General features: G+C 41.6%; 1 long non-coding RNA gene across 1 annotated transcript in view; it reads right to left on the reverse strand.

Moving 5' to 3' along the window:
- The window catches only part of LOC142826468 (uncharacterized), a 150,839-nt gene extending 142,292 nt beyond the window's left edge, over positions 1–8,547 (reverse strand). Inside the window, exon 1 of the long non-coding RNA XR_012900610.1 lies at positions 8,164–8,547. This is a non-coding gene — a long non-coding RNA (uncharacterized LOC142826468). The remainder of the gene's footprint in view (positions 1–8,163) is intronic.
- Positions 8,548–9,778: the final 1,231 nt, after the last annotated feature.

The following is a 9,778-nucleotide window of genomic DNA, read 5'->3' on the forward strand; positions in this document are numbered from 1 at the left end:
GGAATGTTGGCAACTGTCGTCTTTTACATTTTTTAATCTTTGCCAGTCATTCTTTTTGAGCCGATGTTTCAGGCTTATCTCTCTCCCCTGACCTGCACTTGTCTTATCTTATTTCTATTTGCCTTCTTGATTTTAGAGAGATGCTGTTAACATGCTCATCACATCAGATCTCGACTGAAAAAGAAATACATGTAGTCAAATTGTGCTCTGTTGGGCCAGCGCAGCTCCAGAGCCTTCAGTGAAGAAACTCAGTTGTAAATGGGAGACAAACGTATCTCTCATTCTCTAATGGCTAACTAAACTCTCCATCTGAAAGTAGTAAGGCAGATGGGATCAAAGTAATGACTAGATGTCATGGGGCAGACATGCACTGCCACGACACCTCCTGCTGGTAGCACTAGGAATTAGCTTGGAAGCAGGGTACCTCCCTCTGGCGGGTGTCCCTCCATGTCCTCACTTAATGCTCCTGCTCCGGACCTCTGTCACTCTTGGACCACAGTGTCCTCTTCAGGACACTGCCTTCTGGCAGTGCCCACTCCATTGTCTCTTGGCCCCCTTATAACTCCAGAGTGCAAAGACTGATGATGGACAGGAGTACTGACTGAGGGATTAAACTCAGGTAGCTAGCAAGAGTGTTGGCCAGGGGGCCAGGAGAACTAATCAAAACAGAGGGCTGGAATTTGAATTGTATAAGGTACTTTGCCTGCTTTCTTTGTGGGGAAGAGTTAAACCAGGAGTTGAGACACACAAAATGATTTAAACCCAGGCAGGACCACCATGCCTCCAAGGAATTCGGGGCATGGAAGTAAACTGAACAAAGAGAAAATTGTGAATAAATAAAGGGGAAAAAGTGAATCTAGTCACAATTAGGGTATTTTCCTGTATTTTGTGGTTTGGTTTGAACTGCTTTGTATGAATCTGTATGAACCAGACTAAAGTGCTAAGTGACACAATATGGGACAAAGGTGGATAGCCCTTGGTAGGAAATGAACAGTTTAGGAACTATTTAGAAAAGCTGAACATACATAAATCCAGACTTAATACATCCGAGGGTACTGAGGGAGTTGACAAGTGTCATTTAGGAGCCTTTGGCCATTATCTTTGAAAAGTCTTGGCGATCGGGAGAGATCCCGGATGATTGTAAAAAGACAAATGTAGTTTCCATCTTTAAGAAAGGGAAGAAGGACGATCCAGGGAACTATAGGCTAGTCAGTCTTACCTCAGTCCCTGGAAAAATCATGGAGGGGTTCCTCAAGGAATACATTTTGAAGCACTTGGAAGAGGGGAATAGTCAGCATGGATTCATGAAGGGCAAATTGCGCCTGACCAATCTGATTACCTTCTATGAGGAGGTAACTGGCTCTGTCGACATGGGGACATCAGTGGATGTGATATACCTTGACTTTAGCAAGGCCTCTGATATAGTCTCCTACAACATTCTTGCCAGCAAGTTAAGGGAATGTGGATTGGATAAATGGATGGTAAGATAGATAGAAAGCTGGCTGGAAGGTCGGGCCCAGCAGGTAGTGATCAACAGCTCAATGTCAGGATGAGGTCGGGTTCTAGTGGAGTGCCCCAAGGTTCGGTTCTGTGACCAGTTTTGTTCAACATCTGGATTAATGACCTGGATGAGGGGATGGATTGCACCCTCAGCAAGTTTGCGGATGACACTAAGCTAGGGGGAGAAGTAGATATATTGGAGGATAGGGATAGGGTCCAGAGTGACTTAGACAAATTGGAGGATTGGGCCACAAGAAATCTGATGAGGTTCAACAAGGACAAGTGTAGAGTCCTGCATTTGGGACGGAAGAATCCCAAGCATTGTTACAGGCTGGGGACCAACTGGCTAAGTAGCAGTTCTGTAGAAAAGGACCTGGGGATTACAGTGGATGAGAAGCTGGACATGAGCCAACAGTGTGTCCTTGCAGCCAAGAAGGCTAATGGCATATTAGGGTGCATTAAGAGGAGCATTGCCAATCGATCCAGAGATGTGGTTATTCCTTTTTACTCAGCTCTGGTGAGGCCACATCTGGAGTATTGTGTCCAGTTCTGGGCCCCAAATTACAGGAAGGATGTGGATGCATTGGAAGGGTCCAGCGGAGGGCAACGAAAATGATTAGGGGGCTGGAGCATATGACCTACGAGGAGAAGCTGAGGGAGTTGGGTCTGTTTAGTCTGTAGAAGAGAAGGGTGAGGGGGGATTTGATAGCAGCCTTCAGCTTCCTGAAGGGAGGTTCCAAAGAGGCTGGAGAAAGGCTGTTCACAGTAGTGATGGATGGCAAAACAAGGAGCAATAGCCTCAGGTTGCGATGGGAGAGGTCCAGGTTGGATATTAGGAAAAACTATTTCACTAGGAGGGTGGTGAAACACTAGAATGGGTTACTGAGGGAAGTAGTGGAGTCTCCATCCCTAGAGGTGTTTAAGTCTTGGCTTATCAAAGCCCTGGCCGGGTTGATCTAGTTGGGATTGGTCCTGCCTTGGGCAGGGGGGCTGGACTTGATGGCCTTCTAAGGTCTCATCCAGCTCTATGATTCTATAATCGATGCCTCCCCTCCCCATTTACTATCTAAGCATTGTTCCCAAAGATTTCTCTAGCGGAAGGAGAAACGGTTTCTTCAAGCATCAATCTTGATATCTCATAAGCTCTGATGCACTTTGTATCAATGTGCACACCAGATTTAGTTAACATTTGTTAATGGATGTAGTTAAATTAAAATAAAAGGATTGTAAATTATAAATGATCCTGCTCTATCTCCAACTCTTTTCCTTCCCAGTGGTAACAAAACCTCAGTGATTGCTTACAGCTTCAGCTTGCTACCATTTCTCTAGCTCAGCTAAAAGTGCCTTTGGGTTTAGCAACTGTTAATTACACTTGATAATTAGATCTCCTGTGAATTTCATACAAACACCACATTCATAATCGTGCTAATGAGTGAAATGAGCAAACATGTCTCATCATCAAAAGCAGTAAAATAAAACATATCGATCTAGGCTTTGCTATACTGAAACAGAGAATTATAGTCCCGGAAGCCTTGTTTCAATTCAAGCAGAACAACTACTCTGAGTGCATTGGATTATCCAGGAAATCACGAGCAGGGCTCAGCAGAAGGAAAACAAGAGTATTTAAAAAAAAAACATCATTCAATCTGTTTTCTCGGTTGTCGCCTAGATTGACATTCAAGGTGTGATGACAGCTGAGCCTTACAGAGGTTTAAATGCTAAGGTTTCTCTGTGCTGAGAGAAGCTTTCATAGATATTTCAGAGACTCCAGACACAAGACATACTACAGTGTCCTTCTCCAGGACACCTCCCTAGTAGTGGCCATAGGAAAAATGGCACCTTGGACAAATTAGTATTTTGATACCCCTGGCCCCCACTGCCTTCCCAAGTTCCCCATCCATCCCCTGGTGCCTCACCACCATGCCCCAACTCTTGCTGTCTCCCTGGGCTCCCCACCTGTCCTCCTGGTGCCTTCTGCCTCACCCTGCATTGTCCCAAACTCCATTCTTCAGCCTTGCACTACAAATGCAACCCACTCCTTGCTTTCTGATGAAAGCAGGCCCCCCTGAGCATGGCTTCTGGGCAGTCACCCACCCGTGTGTTCCTGCATCTAAAGAACATGCAAGAGTTTCAATCAGAGAAGCAAAGGAGGAGCATGGAGAAAATATGTTAGATTAAAAAAAGTGAGCTCATTTGTAACGTCATGCCAACAGGGCAAATCCTGCCAAGTTGACAGACTGCCAAGTTCTTGGTCCCTGATGAATTTTGTGTGAGCTTGTAAGCCTGTAAGAACATACTTACCTGTGTTTTTTTGGGGAGGGGGAGGGAAAGGAGAGGTTACTTCTGCTTCTGGAGCAATGGGGGAAGTGGGATGTCAATTAATTAATTAAACTTTTTTCAATGTATATGTGTGTATGACAGAAGTACCTAGAAGCTCTAGTATGCAATTTTCAAACAAAACCAACTGTAAAATCAAAAACAACCAGTCACAATCAGCAGCTTGCCATAAAATAACTTACATGCAAACTCAAAAAGTCGCACAGGTTTTATATCTTGAACTAATAAACTGTTTCACATAATTAATGCAAAAGGGACTGTCTTCAGATATTGCATGTATGCATCCACATAGTAGCTATTTTCTTACATATAAGCTATCTATGTATATGTAATATAAAATTTCCCTCCACATGTATAGGTTTGGCAAACTGGACATTTGATAGGGATATGAAGCTGAAGCTCAGCTGGTACAAATTTTCGTTGTTCCAACAAAACAAATTATACCAGCTGAGAATCGTGCTGTGTGTATATTATGCATGCATAATAATGTGAAGATCACATTTAAAGTAAAAGTTAATATCCGCTTATGCAAAGAAGTGTGGGGTACAAGACAATAAAACATAACTCAGCTAGGAACAAAAAGCAGAAAGAGAGAAAGAGCAAATTCCAAGTCAGTTAATGAAGCACATGCTAATACGTTTCTGAGATGGGAAATGGAAAAAATAGGCTCTTTAAAGAGCAGTCTTGAAAAACATTCAGACAGGTGGGCAATGAGGCCCCCTGCTGTTCCACTTGCAACAGACTGTGAGCTCACTCCTAGCCAGGCATTTCCTGGACACACAAGTCACTGAAGATCAATCTTGTTAAAAATGGTAAACAGGTTTTATAGCAGAGCCTTAAAGAAATATTGTCACTACCAATATGCCCCCACATTTAAATTTTGTTAAACCGTGCTTTTACAACCCCGATGAGAGGCTGATTTTGTATTAAAACATTGATAGAAACCATTAGTTTTGAACAAATAGTCCTGTAGAATCTTTGCAATCTGAACATCCTACCCCACAGAATCCAAAGGTCAAACTGATTGTAAACAAAAAGGAAACTAACCTCAGTGTCCAAACAGAGAACAGAAAACCAAAACAAGCTGCACATATCTTGAAGGGTAAAGTGAACTGTGAAAGGTTAAGATGTAGTCATCTGAGAGCCAAAACCCACTGGAATCAGTAAAAAGTCTCTCTCTCTGATGCCTGCGGTCTGTATGTCAGTTCATAAATAGGTACAAGGCATCATCTAATGTGTATTTATTAATTTGATTTTTAAAATATTTAATCTATTACTCTCCTTAATGGTCTGAAATGTAAAATAGAAAAAGATACTTATAGGCTGTGGATTTAAGTTGATTGAAACAAAATGTAAGTCCCTCTACACCTTTCACTTTCATATGGTGGTCATATATTGGAATAAATTGCCAAGGGAGGTGGTGGAATCTCCCTCTCTGGAGATATTTAAGAACAGGTTAGATAGACATCTGTCAGGGATGGTGTAGGTGGAGCTTGGTCCTGCCTTGAGGGCGGGGGGCTGGACTCGATGACCTCTTGAGGTCCCTTCCAGTCCTATTATTCTATGATTCTATGAACTCCCTTGCTAATAACCACACCCAGCTCAGCCATAGAGGAGGACAACATTGTCTGTACTTTCCTTGCTGACCAGCAAGATCAGTAGCCTCCAGAGAATGTTGTAAGGCATTTAAATTAGAAGGATCTCTACAATCGTATAGCTTCCCCCATAAACGCAAGGCATTTGAAATGAGATTACAAAGCCTGTGTAATGTATTATTGGCACTAGCATAGGGCTCTGGTAATCCTAATATCAGATCTTAGTAGCATACTGTTTCTGGCTCATATTATCAGAATAAATTAGAAATGAAGTAGTCCAACCCACAAGGGCTTTTTGAGAACTTCATGGTCTGTTCTAAAAACTGAAAAGATAACACACATAAAAATCAAGCTAAACTGGAACATTAAATTTACTCAGGACTCCTGATGCATTTTCTCTATGTTATGTCTTAACACCCAGGACATTAGCAAGTGAAATGATAAAAGGTAAGGTACAGGAAATAACACAAACAAGAAATGTGGTAATTTATAGACTGGACAATATCTCAGAGACTTAAGGCTCAGCTCTCTGATGGGTGTCTTTATTGGGAAAGATAAAACGTGGTACAGGTGCTCAAATGTATTGCTATAAGCATACTTACCTCTTCACTCTTACAACTGGAACAAATCCTCACAAAGGCCTTTATTCATCTGGGAAAGTGGCAAAGTAAAACGCAGACGAATAAATTGCTTTTCTGTTATCCGTACACCTCTTTAATGTATGAAATGAATACACTGGGCATTTAAGGAGAAAAGGGGGCATCCTTCCTTTCTTTATTTTAAAAGGCATTTTGATAATTGCCACTTGTATTTGCATTTCTGCTTGTTTTGTCTGGAACAATAAACTAAACAAAAACCAGTTAAATATTCTTTGCAGTTCATCTCAATGCAGCTACACTAGACCTTTGCATGTCTGCATCTTTTAGACAACCGGAAGCATGGTATCCCAAACTCATATCCCCTAATACTCTTTTTCTCTAGGGAGAAGACCGGGACAATCCAATGAGTTATTTCTATGCACAGATATGAACCAAGTCCCATACATATTATAATCCTCATCAATACATAATTGAGCACTGTCAGTAGGCACAAAGACAACCCAGTGGATAACATGAAGCCTTCTATAATAGGATTTCAATCTAGATTAGACATTTTGGATCAAAGGAGCTGCACTGATTTTTTTTTTCCTCATGGATTTATAGATTTTATGATCAGAAAAAAAAATGTAGTTTGACCTTCAACATACCTGAGTCAGAATTTCACCCAGAGATTTCTGCATCAACCCCAATGACTTCTGGTTCAGGTAATGCATATCTTTCAGAAAAACATCTAATCTTAATTTTAAAACTTCAAGAGATAGAAACTCCCATCACATTCCTAGGTAAGCTGTTCCAATGGTTAATTACCCCAAGTGGTAAAACGTTGTTTCTACGGTTAATTAGATTTGTATCTGCTGTGGATCTAGTTCTTGGGGTGCAATATAACAGATTTGCTATAATGTTATCTTCCTTCATGTTTAGCACAGTATTTCTTTTGATTCCTGATATGTCAATGTGATCCATTATCACTCTGTATGTCTGCCTTGGGAGGTAATGGAAGCTTCTTCACAGGAAATTTTCAAAAGGAGGTTTTCCAAGAACTGCCACCCATCTTAGAGGGTTTAAATACGACATCCGGAAACTTTGCCTAGGAGTTAACTACACGACCCTTATAGTTCTATCTAACCCTGTGATTCTATGGCATTTAAAATAGCAACAGAATGAAATCCCCAGCAGAACCCGACAGATGGGACCCCCCGCTCCTCCATGCCATAACACTTATGCTCCTCAAACACTCCTTTACCAATGGCAAAAAGAGAGACTGTGCAGCATACCCTGCAGGTCAACATTCCTAGTCTCTTTGTGACCATAAGTGGAAGCTAAGGCAGCCTCATGGAGAGCATTTTATCAAATCTCATTCTGTGTCACTGAGGAGATTAGCATCCCGACATGTCTGCAAACCACAAAAGTTTAGACCAATCTCAAGCTTGGTGTAGCATGTAAATTTTCACATATAAACTATTTGAATAGCAAAATATGTAAATATGTGTTAGGGATCTAAAAAAATGGGTCATTCTTCTATTAGACTATTAGTTTCTTTGGAGATATTACCAAGTATTCTGTGCATTGATATTTACAGAACTGATACCTAATAGAATAGAACAGGTCTAGTGTACCTAGCTGCATAATTAAAATCCCACATTAATGCTAGATGCCTTATGCCTTTTAATATGAGACAGGCCACAACAAGCCTTTTATTATATTTAGACATTTTGAAACTGCAGAGCTCTGCATAGAAAATTTTAAATCAAACTAGGAATAAGCCAGCATTCAACAACTAACTAAACATTGTAGTTCTTGCCAACCTGGGATTGTTAAAAATATAGCAAAGAAGGAAATCATAGCTAGAGATTAACTCCTAGAAAAATGATATTTCCAGCATTGGCAGTCAGAGTACAACAACATCAAACTTTCAAATAGTTGTATTTGTTATGGTCTTAAAATTTCAAAAACAGCTAAGTTAACCTGTTTTGGAAATGTATTAAAAATCTATTTCTAGAGGAGATGAAATAAGGTACACCAAGCTTCAAGAGGAAAAATCTTCATTTTCAGCCACGTGGAAGAGCTCAAATACAAAAGTACATGTGTGTGCGCGCACGCATGCGCACGCACACACACACAGTGGCACTCACCTTATTGCATTCCTCCTTTGGTGCACTGTTGGAAGCAAACAGCAACACTTTTTTTCCCCCACTTCTCTTTAAATGTTCTGGTTTTTCAGAGGAGGTTTCAGGCTCCGTCTTTCACAACTTTTCAAGCCATATGGTCTGATTTCTGGGGGCAGAATGTTTGGCTACTTGTGCTGCTGCTGTCAGTGAGGCTAGAGAAGTTAATAAGGCTGACCTCTTCCCTGCAGAGGGAGCTGTTGTGCCAATGCTGTGCTAAAATGAGATTCTCCGCAGGTCATTGTAATCAGAGAAGCAGAAAGAAAAAGAAAGCTTCAGGTAACATTGTTTTTCTGTCTATGGAAATGACAATCACTCCCCCCTATTTTTTTCTCTTCTATTGTGTCCCAGCTCTGACAGTGTCATTTCTATACTTTGTGTTGTCTGTAGCGGCTTTGTCCAGAGCACAGACACCTGCAGTTTCAAGTGTTAATAGTGATTTCAGAGCATCTCAGTTTTTGGATTCCCAAATTAGGACACCTTCAAAGGGACTTTGTTTTTGTAAAGTGATGAGCACCAGGTAACTAAACACTAGGCCCCTCTGAGGGGTATTGCCAACTCTCATTCAATCCCCACCTACATCAGTCGTGTTCTTGCTCCTTCAGTGATGCCTGAAAAGTGGGCGTGGCTAAAGTGAAAGGGGAAGGGTTTTGGTGAACTCTTTCAGAAGGAGGTTTTCTGCTCCAGGTGAATAAAAGAAATGGACATAGCTACCAATAAGCCAATTTTGGAACCATTAGCACCCAAATAATGACAGAGCACAGATTAGCTGTGACAACAATGGCCACCGTCTTTGTCCTCAGCATGCAAGTCTCAATGACTCCTGCAAGTTGACAATAGCTTTTTGCTCCCAATGAGCCTGCGGAAACTAGGGCTTCTCAGGACAGATTACTCACATGACAGTCTAGCTGACTTGCTGATCCCAGCTCTGCTGACCTGGAACAGTCTCCACTTTAAGAAACATCTGGGTTGGCTCTCAGTGGGCTTTGTCAGGGTCTATGCAACATAAACTCCAAGTCACAGGAAGACCTTCTGGCTCCACTGAAGTCAACCGCAAAATTCCCATTGACTTCAGTGGGGATAGATTTTCAGTGCATGTACACAAAGGGAAGATAGGAGTTCTGCTGTGGCAGTTCACATGAGTAGGAGGGAACCATGTAATAATATGTCTTTTCTGTAGCCATGTTGGAAGGCCTGTGCTAGGCCTGAACCAAAGCCGCCTTCTGTAGCCAGGCTGAAGAGTAGCAGCCATTACTGTAAGGCCTGGAGTCACATACTCACAGTTCCATCTAAATAGTATTACAAAGTTTCACACCAGGCTGTGAGGAGGGACTTTGCCCTGATAGCTCCCCCACTGTCACCAGATAAAGAAACGGATCTCAAGATGGGTAAAGAAAACTTAAGTAACACCATTCTGTCTGGCAAGAAACTGCTTATCAATAGAGAATGTTGTGGAATCCTCATCCTATGAGCATTGTCACTACACTTTCCTATTGTTTGACTGTGCGATCTCTGTCTGGTTTGTAACTGTTTCTGTCTGCTGTATAATTAATTTTGCTAGGTGTAAATCAATTAAGGTGGT

The sequence above is a fragment of the Pelodiscus sinensis genome, chromosome 1 (assembly GCF_049634645.1).
Source record: "Pelodiscus sinensis isolate JC-2024 chromosome 1, ASM4963464v1, whole genome shotgun sequence".
NCBI classification, from domain to species: domain Eukaryota; kingdom Metazoa; phylum Chordata; order Testudines; family Trionychidae; genus Pelodiscus; species Pelodiscus sinensis.